At 37.2% G+C, this 26270-nt stretch overlaps 2 long non-coding RNA genes across 3 annotated transcripts in view; one reads left to right on the forward strand and one right to left on the reverse strand.

Moving 5' to 3' along the window:
• Nucleotides 1-19432, forward strand: part of LOC112647834 (uncharacterized) — a 45815-nt gene extending 26383 nt beyond the window's left edge. Inside the window, exon 5 of the long non-coding RNA XR_003128508.3 lies at nucleotides 19041-19432. This is a non-coding gene — a long non-coding RNA (uncharacterized LOC112647834). The remainder of the gene's footprint in view (nucleotides 1-19040) is intronic.
• The window catches only part of LOC112648252 (uncharacterized), a 236473-nt gene that overhangs the window by 176095 nt on the left and 34108 nt on the right, over nucleotides 1-26270 (reverse strand). The window lies entirely within an intron of this gene.

The raw sequence follows: 26270 nt of genomic DNA on the forward strand, positions 1-26270 counted from the left end.
TTTCCATCTGACAGGTTAGGAATGAGTTGCTTCTGACTGTGAATAAAATCATCTCCACAGACTGTCAGAACACACAAAACCAACAAAATGAGAATAAACAATGATGATTTTTAATGTTGAGACTAAAATTTTCTGATGTTAAATATCACCCTTCACAATGAAGCTTTCTTTCTCTATTCTCTAAACTCCAGCATCCCATTCTGCTCTAAGACTCACTGTTTTTGATCTGTTCTACTCATGCCTATACCTGTCTATGTTATTGGAGTCACCTGTTTGAGGAAGGCACAGGGTCTGTGAGGGCAGGCAGTACCTTCACTGCGTAGGCACCTCCCCTTGTCCTGACAGCACATTAGTTTTCTTTTTTTTTTTTTAATTTTTATTTATTATTTATGATAGTCACACAGAGAGAGAGAGAGGCAGAGACACAGGCAGAGGGAGAGGCAGGCTCCATGTACCAGGAGCCCGACGTGGGATTCGATCCCGGGTCTCCAGGATCGCGCCCTGGGCCAAAGGCAGGCGCCAAACCGCTGCGCCATCCAGGGATCCCGCACATTAGTTTTCTTAAGGAATCACCATTTTGCTTTCATGTGAACACTCAGCACATGTGTCCATCCAAAGGCTACCTTTCAGCTATAAAAGCTGATATTCCTACTGCACCCTTCCACCAGATCCCACCCTGCTCATTGTCCAGGTTTAGTCAAGGAGTAAAGACATTGAAGCTTTTAGTTGGTCTCTTTTATTCATGATCTTAGATCTTAAAAAGAATACCACAAAAATGGAGGCAGGCCATGGTTGTGACATGTTTGTTCATTCCAATAGGATCTGGATGCAAATGGAGAGCAACTACTAGACTTGACTTCCAGATTCTCATCTGTTTTACACACATTCTGTATCCTCTCTAAAATCTAGAGTTTCCTTATAGTCTTTAAGCAAATTCTAGAACTTTCGTGTAGCCTAACAGCAAGTTCTCTTCTTGTGTAAGTTAGCTGGGTTGTGTTCCTTATTTTTGTTTGCTCACAACAAAGAGACTCTAACTGATACAAAGCGAGAAGTATGCCTTTTTAATTATGACCTCTACAGGCCTTGGGCCTACGGAGCATTGTATAAATGTTTATTTAATGAGTGAATGAATAAAAGTGATTTTAGTAGAAGAGGACAGATAAGATAACATAAATGAGCATTCAGATTGAGCTGAAAATGGACCCTGCTTTGTCCTTGTTTCCTTTGAAAACACTTCTCTCCTTCCTGTCAGTTTTTTCCTGCCCTGGTTTCTGGTTTTCAGCTGTAATTTGCTCTAAAGATAATACTGCCATGTTTCTTTGAACTGAAACTATCTGGCAATTTATGGCCAAATTTAAGTTTGGCATAACAGGCTTAATGTTCAGCTTTCCATCTGTATTCTGTGCTTGGCAAAAACCCAGGGAAACTTGGGATTTTATGCTCCTGAATTTTATAAACCAGTAAACACAAAGGTATTGGAATTGTATATCTTAGCATGAAACATTTTATCTTGTGCATAAGAAATATCAAATTGGACTGTGGCATAGGCAGCTAAGGGATTTGTGCTGTTTCCTCCCTTTAGAAATGTTCTTATTTAAGAACCAATGTCTGTGGAAAGTGATGATAAAACAAAAACAGTGATTTACTTTGTTTAGTGTCCCGATTGTCCAGCCAACTAGCTATGGATTCTATCATGGATTCTATCATGTTATCTTTCCAGTGGTCCACAGTGGTCAAGGTTTGTGTTAGATATCATATTATAGAGAGGTACAAAAGAGTTCCCACAGAACTGAAGCGATTCCAAAGGTCATGCAGCTGGTTAATAGGAAGCCATAACCAGAATTTAGGTTTCGTTCATGCTGATCACCAGATGTAAAGTTATTTCATTACTTGATTCTTTCATACACTTATGCAACAGTTTTGTTTGTGGTATACTTTCTCATCTGTACGTGCCAGATATGTTATAGGTTGTGGGAATAGCGCTATGAACGAAATAAACGAATTCCTGCCCTCATCTCAATATGGAGACAGCTTAGCATGGGACTGAGTAATTCCAAATATCTGAGAACTTGTTCCATCTTTTAGAATCCTCAACCAGGCCTGTCCAAAATATGGATAAAACTGGCCTTGATTACGATGCTGATATTGACTGTAATAATGAAAATCATGGTGGAGGCCAATTTCCAATTCTGTATATTTCTTCATTGAACATTAAATATCATTATCCTCTAAAAGAATGCTCTCTAACTGCCGCGTCCCTAAAAACATGTTGACTCCTGAAGCTGTTTCAGTGATACTGTCAATAATATCACTCTTCTCCATCAACACTCCTACCAAATCCAAGTCTATACCATGGAATGCCATCCTGCTATGGTCCAAGAGGTGACCTTACCCTTTCTTAACCTCTGATACCTGATTATGACAGTCCAGTGCAAGGCTAAGGACACAAACTCAATTGGAGAAATATTAAATCAGAAGCAAAATATAGTAAATATGCAAAACTCTCCTTTCAGAAGCCTTATTCCAGGCCATCTAATAATGTCCCTATATTTTTTCATGTTATTATTCTCCCTGCTGCAGTGGGAGGAGGCTGCTTTTGCAGCAGTGTTTTTTTGCCTTCCCACCTGTTTACATTTACTATATGGCTGCCTAGGGAACCCTGCAGAAAATAATGCTTGTGTGAGCCATTTAGTTGACTACATGTCAAAAAGTAATTTGAATCAAAGAGTCACTAACTTAATTGATGGTGATGGCTCCATCCAAAAACAACCAAAGAAATTGATGTTGTGCAAATTGCACATATATTGCTCTTGAATTTGTGAGCATATTCTTGTTTGCCTTGACAGGATTCAAATTATCTTTCGGACAGCTCGACACATTACTTAAGATGTGCCTGTATGTGAATTTTAGCTGCTAAAGGGGGCAATAACAACCTTCCTATAAAATTAATTCCCATGACTTCAACTTCATCTTGTTCTTTCTTTTACTCATTCCCTGTATATACCCCTCTATCCCTTTACAATTTGCGTTTTAACTTCCATTCTAGTCACCAAGACAAACAGACCTATTGTCTTTGCAGACTCCATAGAGACCTAAGGTCTTAAGGAGCAGAAGATGATGCATTAGAGTCAATGAAAGAATTTTAAATTATCTGGACACATTCCTTTCAATGTCATTGGGCTCTATTTTTGAACTGTCACTGGTTCCTTTTTTGAGGGGTAGAGATACTCAGCAGTTCAGAGTAAGTTGATTTCCAATAAGCCTATATCCCTGGGAGAACCAGAATTTAGATCCTGGGCGAAGGGGGTCAGCCAAGCAGTCACACACTTAGAATGGTGGTGGTATGGGTCAGAGGACTGGGTCAGAATAAGGAACATAGTCAGCTTGCAACATGTGGAGTTATCTATATGAAGATGTAAGACTCTCAAGAATAGCTCTGAAAAATGGTGGTGTCCTAGGCATTTCCAACAGGAGCCAAGTCTAGCAAAGAGTAAAGTAAGGAGAGCACTGGCTAAAGGGGAGAGAAACACAGCTATTGGGTACACTTCTGACACTTAAGAACTATCAGCCATGGGTGAACACACTATCTTCAAACAAGCTAGTACTTATGGAAGATTAGAAGTTTTCCAGTATTAGGAAGTAGAGTTATTATAAGATTTGAGGAAGAAGATTGGGCAGCATCCCAATTGTTTGGCCTACCTCTTTGCTTACGGTGATCATCCCATGGAGCTCTAAATGTCCATGAACATAGCTTGAAAATCAAAAGATTACAGAGTGTTCAAGAGGTCTGTGATGGCTAATTTTATGTGTCAACTTTACTGGGTTAAGGGATGCCCCACTATCTGAGAAAACATTATTTCTGAGTATGTCTGTGAGGGTATTTCTGGAAGAGATTAGCATTTGATTCAGTAGACTGACTAAAGAGATCTGCTCTCACCAATGTGGGTAGGCATCCTTCAGTGTATCTAGGGCCCAAATGGGAAAAAAAAGAAAAATACAGAGAAAGGGCAAATTCTCTTTTCTCTTGAGTTAGAATGTCCCTTTTTTCCTGGTCTGACATAGTGGAGCTCTTGGTTTATAGGACTTTGCACTTAGACTGAATTTTACTACCAGATTTCCTGGTTCTCCAGATTGTAGATGGCAGATTGTGGGATTTTTTGTCCTCCATAAGCACATGAGCCAATTTCTATAATAAAATCTTCTCATGTATTATATCAGTTCTGTTTTTCTGGAGAACCTCACTAATATAGAATTGTAATAACTTTTATATCCCCAAAATACACTTGTAGCAGGCTCAATACATATACATATATATATAGTAATAAAAGTCATTGGTATAAAAATTAAAATTTATTTATTTCTCTACAATCAACACTAATTTTGCTCTTGAGCCTCATCCATGAAAATGGTGGAAATTTTCATTTTCCAGCTCAATTTTGCTTATTCCTTCACTTCCCTTTTTCTTAGATTGGAGGGTAGGTGTTTTACGGGGAGGGCCATGTACCTCTGATCACTGCTATACTGGTTGGTACTGCTAAGAGTCCTATGCATATGCACTGGTTTTTCAGCATGTGTCATACCTGGGAATTTCTTAAGAGTGAAGCTTGGGGCAGCTGATTTATCCATATAGTTTGTCTCTTGCTGCTCATCTTCTGAGGCCTGGCTTCTTCCTTCAGTCCATTCTAAGAAGCCCTCTCCCCATATATCATGGCAGAGACTCAGGTCTCAGCTTCCTTAAACTCTCATGATAGGTTCACTGATACTTCCGTACATATTCTCCATGCTCTCAAGTGCCAAAGATGACTCAGCTTTGATAACCAAATCTGTATCTCCCTCTCTCTCTTTGTCTCTCTCTCACCTTCCTCCTCTTTCCTCTTTCCTTCTCTCTCTCCCAAGACAGCCCACATGCCCTTCCAATCTGTTTGCCTGTTTCATTTTTAATGTAAGGCTCTTCCCTGATGCTTTCTCCTTGATAGTCTCAGAAAGAAGGGTTAATCCCTCAGTATTAATCCCATGGTTCTCTAAACTCTCCCTCTTATTTTCCACTTCATTCTAAGCCTCACCAACTTTTACAGCCCATCCCAGGAAGAGTTCTTAACTCCCTACTATTCTTCTGTTTCCCGCAACCTTGTCATTCTGGGTTTTTTGGTATAAACAGTGAGACCTAGAAAGGCTTTACTGTGTAAATTTCTACCATAATAAATTCTACCTCAAAACTCTAGTTCTGGAATAAGCAATTTGGTCTCCAAATAAATTTTCTACCACAGACTTTGCAGCATGAACTTTAGATTCAGCTTTGAATCACAAAGCTGGACAATATTATTTGTTGACCTGAATCACAAATGTTACTTATTCTTATCCCACAGACATAGAACACAGCATCCATAGATGGGAATTAGACAACTGTCTGATGATCTTGGATCTATCTATTTGGCCACATTCTGGAACCAGTCTTTTACCAGTAAAGACCCCACCATGTGTCTGGATTTCAAAGATGAGCATAGCAACCTAGACTAAATTTATCCACCCTAAACTTCATGTTAATTCTAGGATCCCCCTGAATAATCAACTGTACAACTACCACCTACTGCATTCCTGAACCCCTCCATTTTAGCCTGTGATTTGCTTAGTACTACTGACCACCAATCTAAAATTCTTTTTTTTTTTTAATATAGTCATTGTTTATCATGATACTATGAACAGCTTTTCAGACAATCCCTTCCCCATGTCATCACTACCCCAACTCCCAGTGGCACTGTCTATCCTTAACACTTTATCCAGGGTGGATCTATACATAGCTCTCTAACCTCAGGGACATAATGCAGCTAGAATAGAGTCATAATAAAATTCTCTTATTAAAAAAGACCAAATAACTTTATCACCTCAGCATTTCTTTGATTCACTTGGCCATTTAGACAAATGCTTCTTAAGCTTTAATGTGCATATGCATGAGTTGGGATCTTGTTAAAATGCAGATTCCTATTCACTGAGTCTGAAGTGAAGCCAAAGATTCTAAGAAGTTCCCAAATTATGTCAATGCTGCTAGTCCATGAACTACAAGTTATATAAACTATCCATTATTTATTTCAATTTCCCTTGGCTGCATCTCCCTTATTATTTTATTCTCACTTTATAACAAGTCCCTCTAATTATGCAGACATTATGATTGCGAGGTAATCCAAAATAAATGGTATTTTTCTTGCATATAAAAATTGCTTAGATGTGTGTATTTTTTATTAAGTTTTGTTTGTTCATATCCAATTATGCCTGCAGAGTTATCATAAACAATTGTCCACCTCATTGCATAATACAATACACTTCATACAACATACTAAAGAAAATATTTTAAAACTCTTTCTTTAGCAAAGCCATTTTCATATGCATTTACAGATGTTTAAATGTATGAAAACTGAAAGGATCAGAATAGGTGACCTCAAAATATACCACCTTAGCATGTGCATTATTTTGAGCTTAAGGTAAACAAAACCCAGTAGACAAAAAAAAAAAAAAAAAAAAAATTACCTCTCCCTAAATTACCTAAAAGAATTTAGGTAGGTGGCCAGGGCTAGAAAAAGAACTATTACTAGAATGACCTATTTGTATGGCAGGACAAACATCTAATTACCAACATCTACTCTTCTTATTGTCCTATAAATTAACACCACCACCACCACCCAAACTTTGAATCCCCCAGTTAAGCTATTCCTTAATTCAAAATGGCATATAACCCTCAAATGCCTGACTTGCCCCTGGGTCTCATATTTTCAAACATATGAAATTAAATTTTTCTCCTATTAATCTGTCTTATGTCAATTTAATTATTAGATCAGCCAAAGAACCTATAAGGGTAGACAAAAAATTTTTCCTCCCCTGCTAAGCAATCTAATGAAAAAAAGCACCTGTGTTCTAGATGAAAAGCCACATGATTGTGAGCAACTGAATCACCTCTGCATTATTTAATTTTGTCCATTACACTGGCTCAAGCTTATCTGTATGAGTCATTCAGCCCTACCTGTACTCTAATATAAAGCAGATAAATCAGAGTACGGGTACCTGCATGACTCCATCAGTTAAGCATCTGACCCTTGGTTTCAGCTCAGGTAATGATCTCAGGGTCTTGAGATTGAGCCCCACATTGGGCTCCATGCTCAGTGTGGAGTCTGCCTGAGGTTCTCTCCCTCTGACCCTCACCCTCCCCCATCCCATGAGCACTCTCTCTCTCTCTAAAATAAAATAAAAGCTTTAAAGCAGATAAATCAGAACTCCCATCAGTTTCATTTCCACAAGGGTGTTGAGATCCTGCTGCTTGCTGGCACCCTTCTTCCTGTTCTGACCTTATGTGTATGTGACCTCCTCAGTTACTGCCTCAGTACTCAGATCCTCCCTCCTTTCTGTCCTATTCCCCAAAACTGCATTATTCATCCTGCCCTGCTAGCTCTCTTTCTTCATCCCCTCTTGATTATACACCTGTGCAGAATGGAATGGGGTAGGTTAGGGTTGGAGAGAGATGACTGACAAGCAAAGGAGCTTAAAAAGAAATGACCAAATGTCCAATAAGTACGAAGCCATATGCTCAGTGTGACTTCACACTAAGCAGTCTCACCGTTACCCAAAACAAACTGGATCTGTCTCTAAAAACTCGGCTTTCATTTCCAAGGGAATTTTGATAGGAAAAGTTAAACCTATTGTGCCTTTTCTCTTTCAAGTGACATCTCCCAAGCATGATCTGCTGTTTTGCTGGCAATGAAAAATGCCACGCACAGATCTAGTCTGTGCAATTTTGAGGCATAAGACCTTTTGCTGGGCTGGAACAACACCACCACAAAGCAAAACCCATCTTTTGTACCACTGTCAGCAGGCAAGGACTGCAAAAACAGGAAAGGTTTACATAAGAAAGCACTCAAATGTTAATCCATTTTTATAACTATGCTTGACCCCAAACTTTTTATAAGCTTCTGAAATACTGAGATAACTCTTTGCTTATTTGTTCCACCTTCCTTTACAAAACAAAGGTAGCCGAGAAGCAGAGAATTAGCTGAAGTCACAATGAAAAGTGATACTCTTCCTTCACCAGGCCACTTTCTCCAGGGCAGAAAAGTAGTGTACAGAATGGAAGCCCAGGAGTCTGGAAAAAGGAGACCTCGTTAGAGTGATATGTGACCTTGGTGGGGTGGGCGGTGGGGACGTGCTTTGGGGTCTCAGGCTCATTATCACTTGTGAAATTCAGTTAAATTTTAAGGCTCCTTCTAGTCTAACTATCCTTTTCTTCTAGGAATGAAGTCTGAAATTTTGTCTTTTAGTTGAGGACAGAACAAAAGCAAATAGTACAGAAATAGAAGTTTTTCAGAAATTCCTAATGATGATCATACACTTGAGTCCATGTTTACCATTCCTTACATGGAAATGAGAAAATGTTTATTTCTCAGTCTCTTGAAAGTCTTTCTAAACTTCTACATTAATGGAAAGGGTCCACTCATAACAAAGACTCTAATTTATAAATTGATCTTAAAAATCGTTAAGGATTGTAAATTACAAAATCAAAAATAGTTATTTTTAAAGATTTTGTTTATTTATTCATGAGAGACACACAGAGAGCAGCAGAGACATAGGCAAAGGGAGAAGCAGGATCCCTGTGGGGAGCCCAATGCAGGACAATTCCAGAACCTTGGGGGCACCACCTGAGCTAAAGGCAGATGCTCAACAACTTAGCTACCCCAGCTACCCCTAAAATCACTTTTTATTTCATCTTAGCAATATATAGAAAGAATATAAGCTCCTGCAGGATGAAAATATCAAAAGATACAGTTTTTTGAATACTTCCTAATACCTTAGTATTTTGTGGTTTTTAAGAGCAAAAATTCTTAGCTGAGAGCAGTGGCTCGCCGAGAGGACGATAAACATGTACACATGGAAATATTAGAACCTGTGGTGTTAGGGGTTTGGGAAAAAGAACTTTCCCCTCTGAAACTCTGAAACATGAGAAAGACAAGAAATACTCCCTAGGAGAAGACATTAAGCACGCATGAGGAGTGGGGCTGAAAAAAAAAAGTGTGGAAGAGGGGAAGGTCTCAGAGTACACTTATTAAAAAACAAGACAATAGATTCATCTGACTCACTCACAAGTCTTAGAGATTGCAAATAACCACAAGGACAAAGAGAAAGCTGTCAAAGATTTTTATTTCTCAAATTATCTTTGTCAAGATTCCATAGAGCATGCTTTTTAATATCACAGATTATATTTGGTCATAGGTGAAGAAGTTGTCAAGGCTTAAAGTGAGTCCAACTCCAATTTCACTTAACAAACCCTCCATGCTCGTGAGCCAGAAAGCAGTAAACAAGTCCCCTACTTCTGGCAGCCTGAGGGAGTCTGAGACCCAGGGAACTTCCTTAATCCAGAAGTGGGCAGGTGAATATATGTTGGATTAAAACTGTGTGTCTGCTCCTATAATGTTATGTGCAGTGCCCTTTAGATGGAATGAAATAGAGACAGAGAGGGGCTAAAAAAAAACAAAAAAACAAAAAAAACAAAAAACGAAAGAGACAGTGAGAAACAGAAAGAAAGGGTGGGAAGCAAAATTGGAAAAAGGAGTAGAATCTAAAATTAAAATCTAAAATATCAGAAAAGGGGCAGAAGATTAAGCACAGGCTTGTTCAACAAATCTCTAATACTAGGTCTCAGAGGAACCTGTTGAAATGTGAAAGAAGTAGTTTTTTTTGTTTTGTTTTTTTTGTTTTTTTGTCAAATCAAATGAAGATCTACGTTAAAAACTCAAGGGGCACTAAACTCCAACACTGGGGAAAGGCAGGCAAAGGAAAATACACTTAGTTCCTAGAAAGATTCATACAAAATCAGTCATGATGGCCACTCTCCGGGTTGATAATGGAAGATGTACCTTTGGAGGTTTGGGCCTTAATCATTTTATGTTGATATCTAAGAGGACAAAGTTGTAAAAGCTGATCACATCAATTTATAAACAAATTCCGGACTAGAATGAAGATGAGAATGCTCTGGAAGTCTTTGTCTTTTTTTTTTTTTTGGAAGTCTTTGTCTTATATGAAATTTTCTACCCAAGTTGACAAGCCCCTTTGCTGCTGCTGAAACAATCTATAAAAAAACATGTAGGGGTGCAAAAGTTCTTTCTTCTTTCCTTGGAGGGTTCTATGGCTGATCTAATACTTAAATTAATAGAAGACAGATTAACAGAAGAAAACCAAACAAAAGTCTAATAATATGTATATATACTGTATACAAGAAAGAATCCCGGGAAAACTGAGTCACTTTCCAAAATGGCTAAGTCATTGCCTTAAATACCACTTTCAGCTAAAGACAAAATATGTTGGGGGTAGAAGGTTAGTTGAGGGAGGTTACTAAGAAAAGACAGTAAACATGGATAAGGTTGTTATGCAGATTTAAGCTATTATCTTTTCCTTTGATAAGAATTTCTGGAGATTCAGAGTCACCCTCTTCCCTCTTCCTGGTATAGCTAAGGAACCACCCTTACAAAGATTGCCCTTATACTTGTAAATGTCTCTTACAAAAGAATAATTTCTTGTTTTTTGAGTTTATTCTATGCTTGCAGTTTCTTAGAAATAATCAGTCTAACATAATCTTATGCCAAAAAGATATATTTTGGGGTGGCAAATTTTGCTCCCCTATACATGCAAAACAAACCAGCTAGGAAACATACTTCACTAAAAAATAAAAAACCATTTTCAAATCTTCTAACCACTGTCACTCTGGACCTTGACCATCATACCAGGAACGAGAGGTCCTTTCCAAGTAGAAGTGAATTTTTGTAGAGTTGTTTATTAATGATTCTGGGGCAGGGAACAAAAGGAGAGGCTTCTTAGAAGGGAGGTAAGTAAGCACAGTACCAACCTTTTCCTTTTAGACCCAATCAAGCCAGAACAGGGCTAGCTAAGGGACAAAGCACAAGCTGATAAACCACAAAGGACCCCTGCCCAGGGTGGGATATGTGTGACATTCCTCAGGAAGTTTCCAATTGTCTTAATGTTGGGTGCATTGCAGAGGGAGAAACAATCTTTAACTTGACAATGGCAAGGCCTCCAATATCTTGTAGGTCCTCCTTACCATATGAAAATCCTTTTGAAATCTCCCTTTTCCTTATCTCCCCCAACTCTGCAGGTATATACTCAGCCACCCCTCATAAGCCTGGGGCAGCAGCTCTTTCTGCCTGCAGTTCCTGTCCCCCTGTGCTTTAATAAAACCACCATTTTGCACCAAAGAATTCTTTCTTGGTTGTTGGCTCTGACCTCACCTATATTCTAAAACTTCAATAGTGTGGTTCAGTCCTGGACATACTGTTTTGAAAGATAACTGAAGGACTGAAGGTTCCTCAAACTTGAATGGTAATGTGACTAGCTAGACCTCAAGAGCTGACTTGCACTGCTCACCTGCTTGTACCCAATGACCTCAGTCCCACATTTTTCTCTAAGTTCCTTAACTCAGGCAAAAGACCCTGTGAGCATAACATCCCATAATGGAAATCAAAACTACCCCTAAAGCAATAATGACTGCCCAAAGGAAGAGCTCCTGCAGCCCAGACAACCCAGTTTAAGCTCAACCCTCAACTTGCACTTGTACAGATGTACCATAGAGTAACCTCTGGAATAATCTTACTGAGATTAAAAAAAAAAAAAAAAAAAAGGTAAATAATTACCTTTACCTCATTATCATCTAAAATGTCTACCCAAGGAGGAGCACAAGCCTTATTTACATAATATGCAATATATGCATAAACATGTTTCCTTAAGACCATGAGCAATCTTATCCCATCCCCCCTGTTTGATGACTAGGCTTCTCTATCTAAACATTCCCCTTAATCCTAAATAAAAGGAACCCGTTCACCCTTGCTTGGTGAGCTATTCTCCATGACCTCCTTATTTGTTGCAAATAATGTTTACTTTGTGTGATTCAACTTGGTTTAGCTTCTATCTGTGACTCAACAAGGGGCAAACTCACATTAGTTTGGTTACAGTAGGAATCATAAAAAGACATGGAACTATATTAACCCAAGGATGGGGAGAAGTTTCTGCAAAACTGTTAAACCACTTACAAGCTGAATTTTACTATGAATCATCTCTGTAAACTTCTCGGCCATATTGCTAAGCCTTCTTTAGGTCATTCTTCCAATCTCCTATATTATACTGTAGCATCTAAGGGCAGGCTGCTCCGAGATGGGCCATTTTGGCATGTGGATTATTTTGAACTGAAGGCAACTGAGACCCTGCTGGCTCAACAGAAACTTTTGTCCCTCCCTTAACTACACGAAAGGATCTAAATTGGAGGGTCTTTCCAAAATAAGGCTTATGACAAGAGATAAAATTGATCTGAGTAAGCCATCTATATGGCAGAGCAAACATTTGTTTACCAACATTACTTTTTTAATCTTCCTGTGAATTGCAATCCTTCCTTTTGAAGTCCCAGATCCCTATTACCTTTTCCTTAGTTCAGAATGACATATATACCTCGGTTTGCCTGATTGTCTGGAATTTCCACATCTGTATGGGTTCCCTGTATGAACACTATTAAATTTGACTTTTGCCTATTAATCAGTGCCATGTCAATCTTATTTTTAGCCCAGTTAGAAGGACCTTGAAGGAGACAGGGATTCTTGCTCTGCAAAAAAGGGACAGGATATTCTGGCTCCCTGACAATGTTATAGATCAACCTATCAGAACCATAGTCACTAACTACAGAAAGGAACAGGTCAGGCAGTGTGCTACCACAGCCAACTGCTCCGTCCCAGGGAATCCCCAGGGGGATGGGCAAATTGAAAGCATACCTCATAGCTGGGTTTGCTCAAGCTGTTGCTGAACAACCTGGGACAAACTCATCACAAGAGAAGCCAGTAACTCAGTAAGATGAGGGTTTGGAAAAGAGAAAGAGAAATTTATTTAAGGTGACAGCAGATGGGGAAGGTGGCAGGCTCAAGCCTTAACAACCAACCTGTCCACACACAAGATGGACACCTAAGAGTTTTATAAGGAGAGGTTCAGAGGGGGAAGCAAGAGAGCACATGATCTAGAGTAGGAGTTGCTGGTATGTGCTCAGCCCAAGATCTTGGGCAAGGAAGGCGATATGTGGGGTATGGTCTTCTAGGAATTCTGTTATCAGGACTCTTCTGTTCTGCTGGTTGGAATGTTCCAGTCATTCTAAACAGTCTTTAACACCTCAAGAAAGTGTGATAAATAAGCATAATAGGTTTTAGAGCAAGAATTAAGTGGTCTTGCCTTTCTGGTTTACTGTTGGGGTCTATAGTTGAGTAAGAAGACTTGCTGACAATAATACACATTATGGAACAACCTGGAATTTCAAGCTCTGACCTAGCTGCTCCCTTTAGAAACTTGCTGTATTAAGATTAGGAAGAAACAAACATGCAATTTAACTTCATTTACAAAATACAAGGCAAAGAGCATCTATAAAATGAATAACTGGGCCTTGGTAGTCTCTAAGGTTTCATCTAATGGGAAAAGCTAGGAGTCTAAAATATTGAGTTTTCGAAGCAAAGCAATATTGATAAGAATTAGAAAAGGCAAAGTACAATTTGTGACATATACTTAAATTTATCTAGATGGGAATAAACAATAAAACAATTCATAAACTCTTCTGCCAATATCATAATATATCAGTTTGGGCACTGTGATGTCTGTTATGATATGGGTTTCCATAATTCCCCATCTGTGCTAAAATATACCAGAAAGATACCAGAGCATGACCCATTTCAAGAATAAAGGCAATTGTAAGACTCCAATGCCTATTCTACATATCCAAAGTCCCTACTAGATTTCTGGGCAAAACGACTCTCAAGCTGTTTCCTTCCAGATGTCTCAGCATATAGATACATTTGTTTATATGATTTAAAGATGTCTCCTCCTTTGGCAAGAACCACAAGAAGCATATAATTTTTCAATGAAACCAGGCAATCTTTTGTTCAAAAGAAAAATTTTAAGTATATAATCATAATGTGTTATATATATATAAATGGGTAATCCCTTTATAATCTACCTATAGATTGATGTTGAAGTTTTATAATCCTAAATGAAAACTTGAAAACCAAATCAATGAACTTTGATTTAGTGATCAGTTTGCTCTCCAGGTGTACAACACATACTAGGAAATACAGTTTAGGTTTTATGTTTGTTCTGATGATACTACTTGGAACCTAGAAATGCCTGTATTCAGTTTCAATCACCATTAACCCAATCAAGTTTCCTGAACAATGATGGGTAGAAGAATGGGAATCACAACACTACTCTGAGCACTGGTCTCTATGGGCAATGGTTACTTTGGACCTCAAGGTTTACATTTAAGAACTAAGATGGACCTTTTCCACCTCACTCCATTTCTCACACCCCCAAAAACTGAGGAAAAATTAATTTGAGACTGGCACACTCAAGCATACCAGCCAAGAAAACTCCTGTTGCCTTACCTGCTAATTGCTCATTATTTTCCCAACTTTATCCTCCACTTCTCTTGTGTTCAAGTCACAGCCACCCAAAAAGAGTGAGAGTATGGAAGGGTAGGAGGGACGCATTACAAAGGGGAAAGAAGAAATTTTGGGGAGATGGATAAATTCATTATCTTGACTGTGGTATAAGTTTCACAGGTGTGTGTGTGTGTGTGTGTGTATGTGTGTGTGTGTATAAAAACTCAGCAGATTGTGCATTCTGATTAACAATACCACCCTGAGCACTGATCAGTTAATGCTACATTCCCAGTATTTTGTACACATTCTTTATTTTGTTCTATTAACTCAAAATTGAACACACAGTTGCCAGGGAAAAGTCCAACAAGTGACTGATCAAGCCTAAATTGATATTTTAAAATGCTTAATGATTTCCATTTCTGTTTGGATTTATTAAGTTTTGGATTTACTATTTGAATGTAAAAATATGATAACATATAATTTCTCCCAAAATCCTAAAATATCAGGTACTAATACAAAGTTCCAGATCAAAACACAAACTTTTAGAAATGTAGACCAGAGCCAGTTAAAAGGCTCATCAACTTTTCACACCTATCAAGGTTTTAAATGTGTCTGGGTTTGGAGACTGAAGGCAATTTGCTTTAAAAAAAATTTTTTTTAGGGCAGCCCGCTTGGCTCAGCGGTTTAGCACCACCTTCAGCCCAGGGCCTGATCCTGGAAACCCAGGATCGAGTCCCACGTCAGGATCCCTGCGTGGAGCCTGCTTCTCCACTCTGCCTCTCTCTCTCTCTCTGTGTCTCTCATGAATAAATAAATAAAATATTTAAAAAAAAATTTTTTTAAGATAATTTCAAACTAACTGAAATTTGCAAGTAGAGTACAAAGAACTTTCTTCCCGAACCATTTCAAAATGGGTTGCCAAACAGACGATACATCAGCCCCAAATATGTCGGTATTTATTTCCTCCAACAAGGAAATTCTCCTACATAACCAAAACACAGCAATTAAAATCAGAGAATTAACATTGATACAATGCTATTTCATATTGACCTCATTCAACTTTCATGAATCGCCCTAATGTCCTTCATAGCTAAAAGATCTAGTCCAGAATCACACTGCATTAGTTTTCATGTCTCTTTAACTACTTGTGTCTGAAATAGTTCCTTACTTTAGCCCAGACATTTGTGAACTTCACAATTTTAAGACTATAGGAGCAGGTATTTTATAGTATATTCCTCAGAGTAGATGTGAGGCTTCCTCATGTCATGATTAGATGAGGTTATGTATCATTGACTGGACTAAAAGAAAGTGATGCAGTGTTCTCTTAGCAACCTATCAGGTAGCATACTTTGTACCAATAATGATGATATTCATGTTGACCCCTTAATTAGACTAGGCCAAGCTTTTCCACTATGAAGATAATATTCTCCCATTGTAAATAAGTATTTTGAAGGGAGATTATTTGAAACTATACTAGTATCGCATCCTACACTAATCTTTTTATTAATTAATTTATACCACTACAGACTCATGGTCATCGGTTTTACTTAAGAGATTATAATCTCTTACTATCACTTATTTTGATACTTAACTTGCCCCAGATTGCCCAGTGGATGCTCACTGGAGTTGGCTTCTCTACCTTTTTCACCTGTCATCATTCTTTGAGGACATCTTCTCCTTGTGCAAGAAGATTGTTCAGCCTCCTTCTGTACTTCCCTTGCCCCAGTCCTAGAATCAGGCATTTCTACAAAGATTCCTGATTCTTTTGGTTGGAGAATAGTAGTTAGAAGCCAAGATACTGGCTCTCCATGATACTGGCATTATTGCTTTTCCCAGGTCATTTCACTGGATACAGCCAGGAAATTCACATACATCTCCCCTACACACACTTGTGTGCACACATCTCCACTCCCCCTAACTGTATCTCTCTCTCATCTCCTTTATATTGCACTGTTACCTCCAAGTCTAGTAACTAGAATTCATATGTCTTCTCTATTTCAATAATTAGAACTTCTCCAATATCAAGATACTTGGCCCTGAACTGTCTCATTTGATCAAATTTTCCAGCATTATCACCCCAATGAATAATATGTCTCATGTCTCATGTATCACCCATGTCTCATGTATCAGTTTATTTACTCATTAATCTAGTGAAGGATATTTTGGTTACTTGGCTTATTTTGACTAGTATGCTTCCTTAATATTTTCAAAAAGGAATATTCCTTAAAATGATGATTTTTGGCATTATAAATTACAAATTTGTATAATTTGAGGTTTTTGGTGTTGATAATCATGAATGTGCTATGCTTCCTCTGTCCTAGAGAAATTACATGGCATGGGAATGGATAATATGAATATGTGGAGTTAGGTTGACTTGCATTTGAATACTTCTCTGCCACCTACCAGCTCTAGGACCTTGAAAACTCACTTAACTTTGTCAGCTGTGCCCTTTAGACTCATCCTGATCTGAGAATAATACATTTACTGAGCCTTGCCACAGTATTTTGAAAGTCACTGTAACACCACTTTTGGGGACTACTGGGCTTAACCTTGAATTCCAATTCTGATTTTGCCTTTATGCCCAGCTTTATTTTCCAGTCCTCTTCAGTTAGTTTCCTCTGTCCATCCTCCCACCCCCTCATCCACCCATCTACTCATGTATCTCATTCTTTAAAAGTTAAGTGGCACTGTGTGCTAGACACTGTGTTAGGTCCTGGGATGCAGAGGGGGGAGATATAGTCAAGTGAAAAAGACAAAATAAAGTGGTACATTTACAAGATGTTATGAGGCCACAGAAAAGAGGCCTTGAGTCAGCCTGGCAGATGCTCTGAGAAACTTCTTGGACAATGATTTGGGCAGGGCGGAAGTAGAAGGTCAACAACAGTGTGGCAGATAGTAGAGAAAATAGCACAAGAAAAGGCACAGAATGAGACTTTAATCTGAAAGGCAAAAAGTTCACTCTAACTTATCCCCTGGCCTGGGTCCAGATGACCTGCCTGGCACCTTGGCTCTTCCAGCTTTTGGGCCTGCCTTGCCTGGTGGAGTTTCCTAATGATAGACATTGATTCTACCCACTGTACCAAACTGCTATTCCATTTGACTCTCAAAATGTTGAGAAAAATCTGCCAGAATGTCCAATATGGTTCTCTACTAACTTATTTGGGTATGCCCATGCCTTCTAACAGACCATTCAGATGTTGAGTATAGAATATCTTTTTTGGCAGAACCTCTCTAACCTCAGGGGCACATTTATTTCAGATCTTGATCTTTTCCAATCTACTCCATAGCGCTAAAGTTCACTCTGGTATGATCCAAAGTCTGGCAGTAATATTTGTGAGTATATTTTATAAAACTCAAAATTACGTTTTAGATTCCAGGTTCTGGTAAAGGCTTTTTTATAATAATCATTTACTGATCAGAAAAATTCACGTTGCCTGAATAGTCTTTGAGATCTATGGATTTAAAAAAAAAAAAGGAAACTGAGAAAAATACAACTGGAATTCAAGTAAATTATTAAATTGAATTATGTATTATATATTGTTATATAGAATATGCATTAAATATAATTATATATTAATTAAACTAAATCTAAATTAAATTGGAAATATTTGGTATTTAAATATAAGCAGGATGAAATGAGAAGTTCAAATGTGCACATCCTCAAATTTTCACCCCTCTGGTCAAACTTAGACTAACTATCTCATTTAGTGTAATGATTTCCTTCTCTCTGTAAACTCCTTGAGGCCAAATGATGCTTGGTTCATCAGCATGTTTGTTAGCACCCAGCAATAAACTGAAACCATATAAAGTTATTTGTTGATTGTTTTCTGATACCTAAGAATCATCACCATAACCTTCGTTAAATTAAATGTACCATTTCAGGACAATTCTGTGATGGGAATTACAGCTTAAAATGTCTTTCTTCCTCTTCTTTACGGACATAGTAAACATTTGTATTTTCAGAAATTCTTCCTAAATATTGTTGCTTCAAAGAGCTTTTCATTTCTAAAGCTTCCCAGCTTGGACAACCCCTAGTTTAGACCCTTAGTACTTAGCAAAACAGCAGCAAATATAAGATCTTACTTTCACATTACTTGTAATAGTTCAAAAACTATTCTTGCATCAAATTCTGTCAACCCTATGTGTTTGTAAAGGAGGTTAATAACATTTCTGTTTCAGAACTAAGGAAACTGAGCTCAGGAAAGGTCATTGGTTCTTCTAAGGCCTCCCAGTAAGTTCAAGGCAGAACATAATTTAGACTCTTGATTCTAGAGCATAGAACTGTGGGCTCCCATTTCAGTTCTCTATAAAATCTGTCTCATACTTCTCTATATGTATTGACAAGTGTTTTTTGTTTGTTTTAAATGTAGAAGATATTTCTTCCCTCCAGATCTTCCCCCATCCCTATTGTCTAGCATACAGCCCTACATATACACTATCTGGGACATATATTGGTCTACTGAATATCTCAGCACATAAAAAAATTATGTAATTCATGTAAAAGTCTAAAACGATAGTAACGAAAAGAAAAAAAAAATCTGAGATTTTAGCCACGACTTTCCCACACCCTTTTCTTATTTTCTGTTACAGAATACAGACAACAGCATACTTTCCTATCAGTATGGAGACCACCGAGACGCTCCTACATTATTCAATCTAGCGGCAGTGGCTTCCAAGGGGAAAATAAATACCTTGACTGAGGCTTCACTGGTCTGCATCGCATGCACAAGCATGAAGGATTTCTTTGCTGTCAAGCTTTCAGTTGGGAACAAAATCCCCCTGCTGAGCCCTGTTGCTCACTGCAACACTTAAGATATGATTCGGCACATGGAGTCTTAGGCATCTCTGAGCTGGTACCTCTTCTTCCATGTCCCTAAAGCGCAGGCAGGCACAAGAAATGGGATTCCTGACTATCAGTTGGTAACAGATGTGGCAGGTCCAGAGAGCTGACCACCTGTCAGCACATCCAAAGATAAAATCATTTTCTTGTCACCAGTGGGCCATGCATTTTCAATGATGTTTCTGGGAATGTGTCTTACTGAATCATGAGCTATAAAAAGGGGGAGGGGGTAAGAAAAGGGGACCCTATTAAATGAGTAAAATTATGCTGAGCTAAAAAAAGTTATGAAGCAGAATCCCCAAGGCAGGTGCTTATAAATTAGTTGAGGCACCATAATTCAGAATTTTAAAGATACATGGCAGTGGAAGATAAGGTGTAAAATATGCCACATCAGCAGTGCAACTGTAAACACTACAGAAGTTCTAAAGGAAAGTGATCACAAAGTACTGAGAACTGGAAGTGGAAAAGATCTAATGGAGAAGAGAGATGAGTGAGAGATGAAATTTATAGAAAGTTTAGGATTTTAAACAGGGATGGGAAAGGTAAATTTGCTTTAGAAGCAATGTGTGAACAATTGTATAGTTAGTAGTGTAGTTTGAGTCCGATGTTTACAGGGCATATAAAGATTATCCTAAAGACCATTTCCTGTAGGCAAATAGGAGTCATTGATGTTTATGCAAAATTCTATGAGAAGTAAAAAGTTGGGCTTTGTGAAAGTCAAAAAAGTTATGAAGCAGAGTCCCCAAGGCAGTTGTGAAAGTCATTGATGTTTATGCAAAATTGTATGAGAAGTAAAAAAGTTGGGCTTTGTGAAAGTCAACTCCAGAATGAATAGCTCAAAACGGGGAAAAAAATGGAAAAATGGAATGAGGGGCATTTCTAGGAAATTATCAAGTCATGCAGATAAAAAATAATATGGTATTGGACATAAGGGAATTCAGGTATCAATAATGCAGATGCTAATAATGTAATGTTACAGATGCTGCAAAACATTGTTTTTAGTCAGAAGTGTTTACAATTTCATGTAAGCTTGGTGGCAGCAAAATCACAGAGTGAGGGAAGTGTATCTTCAGAGTTATACTTTTTTCTGACTTACTCACTCAGCAAACATTGAGGATCTATACCATGTGCCAATGCCAGTATCAGACATCACCCTCATTATTTTTGGCAATGCACTGGCTCTTCTGACCAAGCCTCAAAATGTACTCAGTTTTCTTTCAAGTTTTTTTTTTTTTTTTAAGATTTTATTTATTTATTCATGAGAGACAGAGAGAGAGAGAGAGGCAGAGACATAAGCAGAGGGAGAAGCAGGCTCCCCGCAGGGAGATCGATATGGGACTTGATACCAGGGCTCAGGATCACACCCTGAGCAGAAGGCAGATGCTCAACCGCTGAGCCACCCGGGTGTCCCTCAATTTCTTTACCATCAATGCCTTCTACCCGCTAGATAATAAATTAATGCAGAAGTTTTAGTTTAATAAAAAAATTGCTACTTCCAGGTAAAGGCTTTTCTACTCAGTTAAAAATATACTCCATAAGGTCAATACCACAGAGGTAATGAGGATAGAAGATTTGCTCCTTGTGGCCAGCTAGCAAAGTGAAGAGAGAAACATGTTTCTATTCACTTTCTGTTTCTTTGCAGGCACATACTATAGGATCTGGTCATCCTGCTATAAATTTTTCATAATAGCCACGGTACAGAACAGCACAAAGTGTTCACAACTCTCACCGGTCCCCTGCTTCACAAGTTCTATGAGGCTCCTTTGTACACCTCTGTAACAATGTGCACTATGTTATCGCCCACTCTTCATTATTTGTGTGACTCAAATATGAGAAGGTACAATGCACTGTCATTCTATTCTTTGCAGACGGTTCATTTTGATTCAAGTTTATTATGAAAATTTTACGCAAGCAATAGCTCAAAGAAAAGAAAGTTGCTTTTACAAAAGAAAGGCCCAGCTGAATAGATAGGAGAGATACCCAATGCACAGAGTACTCAGAAGACTCGGTAGTGTCAAAGATATCTGATAAACCAAGGTCTCATTCTGATGATGTCTACATGACATTTTGTGCCTTGCACTTCTGGGAGGGCAGGAATACTCCAACCACCTCCAACATGAACAGCAGCTGAAGATGCCTCTGCATTCATTCCCACATGTGCCTTAGCACTCTCTGGTAAGACGTACTTGCTCCATTTCTCAAAGTAAAAGCCATTGCTGTAGGGCCTTCAAGGGGCTGGCTGCCCTCAACTATACCGTTTCTAGAATTCCCAGACTGCAAGGATAGGTTTGTGATCAGGAGACCTCTGTGCAAACAGCTAGAAAATGAGTTTAGATGACTCATCTTCCAGAATGCTAGGGTCAAGCTAAAGTTCTGAAAGAGATTTACAAACAATTGGGGAAAGAGAAAACTCTTGGAATATTAAAGCAGGAATATATAATTCATAAGGCACAAGCTGGAATAAAACAGAAATTATTATTTTTTTAACCCAGCTTTTACTTCAATTCTACATTCTGCTGGCATATACAGTAGTGCTTTAGAGAATTATTAGGAAGAAACAAAATAAAAAATGACCAAGAAGTCTGTGCACGAAATAATTTAATAATTTAATATTAAAAATTAAATTATACATACTACGATATAAAAGTATGGAACATATAAATCTATAAAATATATACATTATAATATAAATATATAATAATTTTAAAAGAAATGCTTTCGCACAAACCTACACGGGTATCGCACTTTTCTGTGAAGAAATGTCACAAAAAGAGTATTTATTAGGTATGTGCTCTAACTCACATACTCCAGTCTCAAAACAGATATTGCGTTTAGGTGAAACTAAACAACTCAGCTAAACACACCCTATTTGTCTGTTGTACCCTGGACATGTCCACGTTTTCACTTCTTAACATACCATGGTCTCCATGCCACTGAAACACTGAACAGATTTCTTCTGCCCCAAGGATGCCAGAGAAAATATAGAGTTCCCAGTTAAATTTAAATTTCAGATAAACAATATACTTTTATTAAAAGTATGTTCCATACAATTTTCATTTTCAATTGGACACCCTATATTTTTAATCAGACATTTCTTTAGATATAAGAAAGAGTAAAAAATGATACAGCAAGAGCTCTTGTGCTCTTTACTCAGTTTCCTTTAATGATAACATCCTGCAAAATTATTATAATATCACAACCAGGATATTAACCACACAATCAAGAAACAGAACATTTCCATCACAGTGAGTGTCTATTATGTTGCCTTCTTATAGTCACACTCACTTTCTCCCACCCCACCCCCTTCCTTGATTCCTAAAAACCTATCACCAGTTCTTTTATAATTATGTCATTTCATGAAAGTTCAATAAATGAATGTTCACACAGCATGTTATTTTATGCAACTTTTTTTTTTTTTTTTTTTTCAAACAGCAAAATTCTCTGGAGATTCATTCAGGTTGCTTTGTGTATGAGTAGCTCATTCCTTTTCATTGCTGAATAGTATTCTGTAATATGTAACTGTTCTTTCCTTGAAAGACACTTGGGTTCGCTTCAGTTTTAAGACATTACAAATAAACATGTTAAAAACATTTCCACATAAGTTTTTATACGGAAATACTCATTTCTCTTAGATAAATGTCGATGAACGCAATTACAATTGCTTAGTCTTAAGGTAGTCAGGTTTTTTTTTTAGAAAGTATCAAACTGTTTTTCAGAGCAGCTATACCATTTTACATTCTCATCAGGTAATGTTTGAATGATCCAGTGTCTCTGCATATTTCCCAACATTCCTTGTTGTGATTTTTTTTTTCATTCTGACAGGTGTGTAGTGATATCTTTGTGTGTGTGTGTGTGTGTGTGTGTGTGTGTGTGTGTAGTGATATCTCATGGGGGTTTTCAGTTGCATTTCTCTAATGCTGAAATTATTTTGATGTGCTTATTTGCCATCTTCATGTCCTCTTTATGAAATATCTGTTTCTTTGTCCATTTTCTGATGGATTCTTTATTCACTGTTGAAATTTGAGGGTTCTTTATATATTCCAGATAGTAGGTAGCTCTTTATCAGATTATTTGGTTTACAAATATTTTCTCCAATCTACAACCTGTCTTTTTCATCCTTTTAATAGGATCTTACATAGAACAAAGGATTTCAATTTTGATGAAGTAAAATTAATAAATGTTTCTTTTTACAATTTATGCTTTTAGTGTCAAGTCTAAGAACTCTTTGCCTAGCTCTAAATCATGCAGATGCATTCTTTTTTGAAAAATTTTTTTAGTTCTACAACTTATATTTAAGTCTGTGATCCATTTTTAGTTAATTTTTGTATGAAGTATGAGACCTCAATTGAGATTTACTATTTTTTTGCCTATGGATGTCCAGTTTCTCCAGTACCATTTTTTTCTTCACTTGACTGTTTTGCTATGTTTATCTCTCTAATAATACCATGTAATATTGATTATTGTAGCTATGGAAGACTTGTACTTGAGTAAATTGATTCCTCCTACTTTGTACTTCATTATCAAAAATTTTTAACTATTTCAACTTCTTGGCCATTCCATAGAAATCTTAGAATAATCTTGTGTGTATCTACAAAAAAAAAAAAATCTTGCTGGAATTTTGAAAGCAATTTTGCTAAACCTGTATATATATTTGAGAAGAAGTGAAATCTTTAGTATGCTGAGTCCTTCTTTCAATTCATGAACACAGCATGTCTCCCTATTTGGATCTTTCTGTTCATCAACACTGTATAGTTTTCAACATACAAATTCTGTACACATTTTGTTAGATTTACACTTAGGGAATTCATTTTTTAAAGATTTAATTATTTATTTGAGAGAGAGAATCCCAGGCAGACTCTCCTCTGAGAACAGAGCCCAACGTGGGCTGAGATCACCATTTGAGCCAAAATAAAGAGTTGGACACTCAATCAACTGAGCCGCCCAGACACCCCAAAAAATTCATTTTTGAGTAATTTGAAATGGTATCAAATTCTAAATTTTGTTTCCACAGGTTTATTGCTAGGATATAGAAATATAGTTGATTTTCATGTTTCTTATATCCTGTTACCTTACTGAACTCACTTTAATAATTCTAAGATCTTTTTTTTTCTTTTGCTTTCTTTAATTTTTAAAAAATCTTTTAATGATTTAATTCTTTGAGAGTGAGAGAGTGAGAGAGAGAGAGCAGGAAGAGGAGAGAGACAAGTAGATGCCATTCTGAGTGCAGAGCCCAACACAGGGCTTGATCCCATGACCCTGGGATCATGACCTGAGCAGAAATCAAGAGCCAGATGCTCCACTGACTGAGCCACCCAGGCTCCCCCTCTTTTGCTGTTTGTTTTTTTTTTTTTTCTTTTTTTTAAAGCTTTGACATTTTCTATATAATCATGTTGTATGCAAAAATGGACAGTTTTTTTTTTTTGTCTTTTAAAAAATATGTTTGCTTTAATTGACTGCCTAAAACTTATAGCATTATGTTAAGAATGGGAAAAGGAGATATCCTTGCCTTGTTCTTGATCTTAGGACGTTTCCAATCTTTTTCCAATAATTGTAAGTTAACTACAGATATCCTGTAAATGTTATTTATTAAGCTGCGGAAATTCATTTCCATTCCTACTCTTCTGTGAGGTTTTTATCATAAATGGGTGTTGAATGCTGTCAAATGCTTTTCATGCACAAATTGATATGAACATGAATATTTCTTCTTCAGACTGTCAAAAATGGTGGGTTACATTTATTTATTTTTGAACACTGAACCAGCCTTGTATCCATGGTATGAACTGCACTTGCTCATAGTGGATAATTATTTTTACACACTGCTGGGTTTAATTTGCTAATGTTTTTGAGGATTTTTGCATCAATGTTCATGAGAGATACTGGTCTATAGTTTTCTCTACTATCATTACCTGTTTTTTTGTGTCAGAGTAATGTGGGCCTTATACACTGACTTAGGAAGTGTTGATACTACAAAGTTCTTATCATTTCATCCTTAAACATCTGGCAGAATTCTCCAGTGGAAACCATATGAACCAGGGGAGTTCTTTTTGGAAAGTTGTAAAATTCTGAAGTCAATTTCAATAGTAGGTATAGGGTCATTCAAATGATCTATTACATATTGGGTGAGTTGTGGTACTTTGTGTTTTTCAAAGTAAATGTCTATTTAAGTTGCCTAACATAAATGTGTAGAGTTGTTTTTAGTTTTCCCATTTATCTTTTGATGTCTGCATAGTCAGTAATGATGTATCAGTCCATTCTCAACACTGGTAATTTGTGTCTTCTCTTTGTCCTTTGTCAGTTTTATCAGGGGTTTAACAATTTTATTGATTTCTTTTTTTTCAACCATTTCATTGGTTTTTCTGTATTATTTTTCTGTTTTCATTTACCGTAACTCTTAAATTTATTATTTATTTGCCTTGCCTTGCTTATTTTGTTCTTCTTTTTCTAAGTTTCTGAACTAGGTGCTTAAGTTACTGATTTGCTACTTTCCCTCTTTCCCAATGTGTGCATTTAGTTCTATAAATTTTCCTCATAGGAGTGCTTTAGTTGTATTCTACAAGTTTAGATATGTAATTTCATTTTCATTCAATTCATTTTTTTTTCATTTACCTTGAGATTTCCTGGAACTTCAGGCTATCTAATTAAAAATATTTGGAGATTTTTCCAGTTATCTTCCTCTTATTAATTTCCACTTTGATTCCATTGTAATCAGAGAATCACATATTTTTTACTTTTGTTGAGGTTTGTTTTATGACTCAAGAAATAGTCTGTGTTGATATATATTCCACGGACACTTGAATAAGTTTTCTGCTATTGTTCCATGTTCTATAAATGTCAAATAGACCCTGTGGTTAATGCAATTGTTGAATTCTTCTATATCCTTACTCATTTTCTATCTAGTTGTTTTATCAATTGTTCAGAAAATATTGTTGAGATCTCGAAGTATAATTATCAGTTGGTCTATTTTTTCAATTCTATCAGTT

Source organism: Canis lupus, chromosome 7 (genome assembly GCF_003254725.2).
Source record: "Canis lupus dingo isolate Sandy chromosome 7, ASM325472v2, whole genome shotgun sequence".
In the NCBI taxonomy this organism is placed as follows: Eukaryota; Metazoa; Chordata; class Mammalia; order Carnivora; family Canidae; genus Canis; species Canis lupus.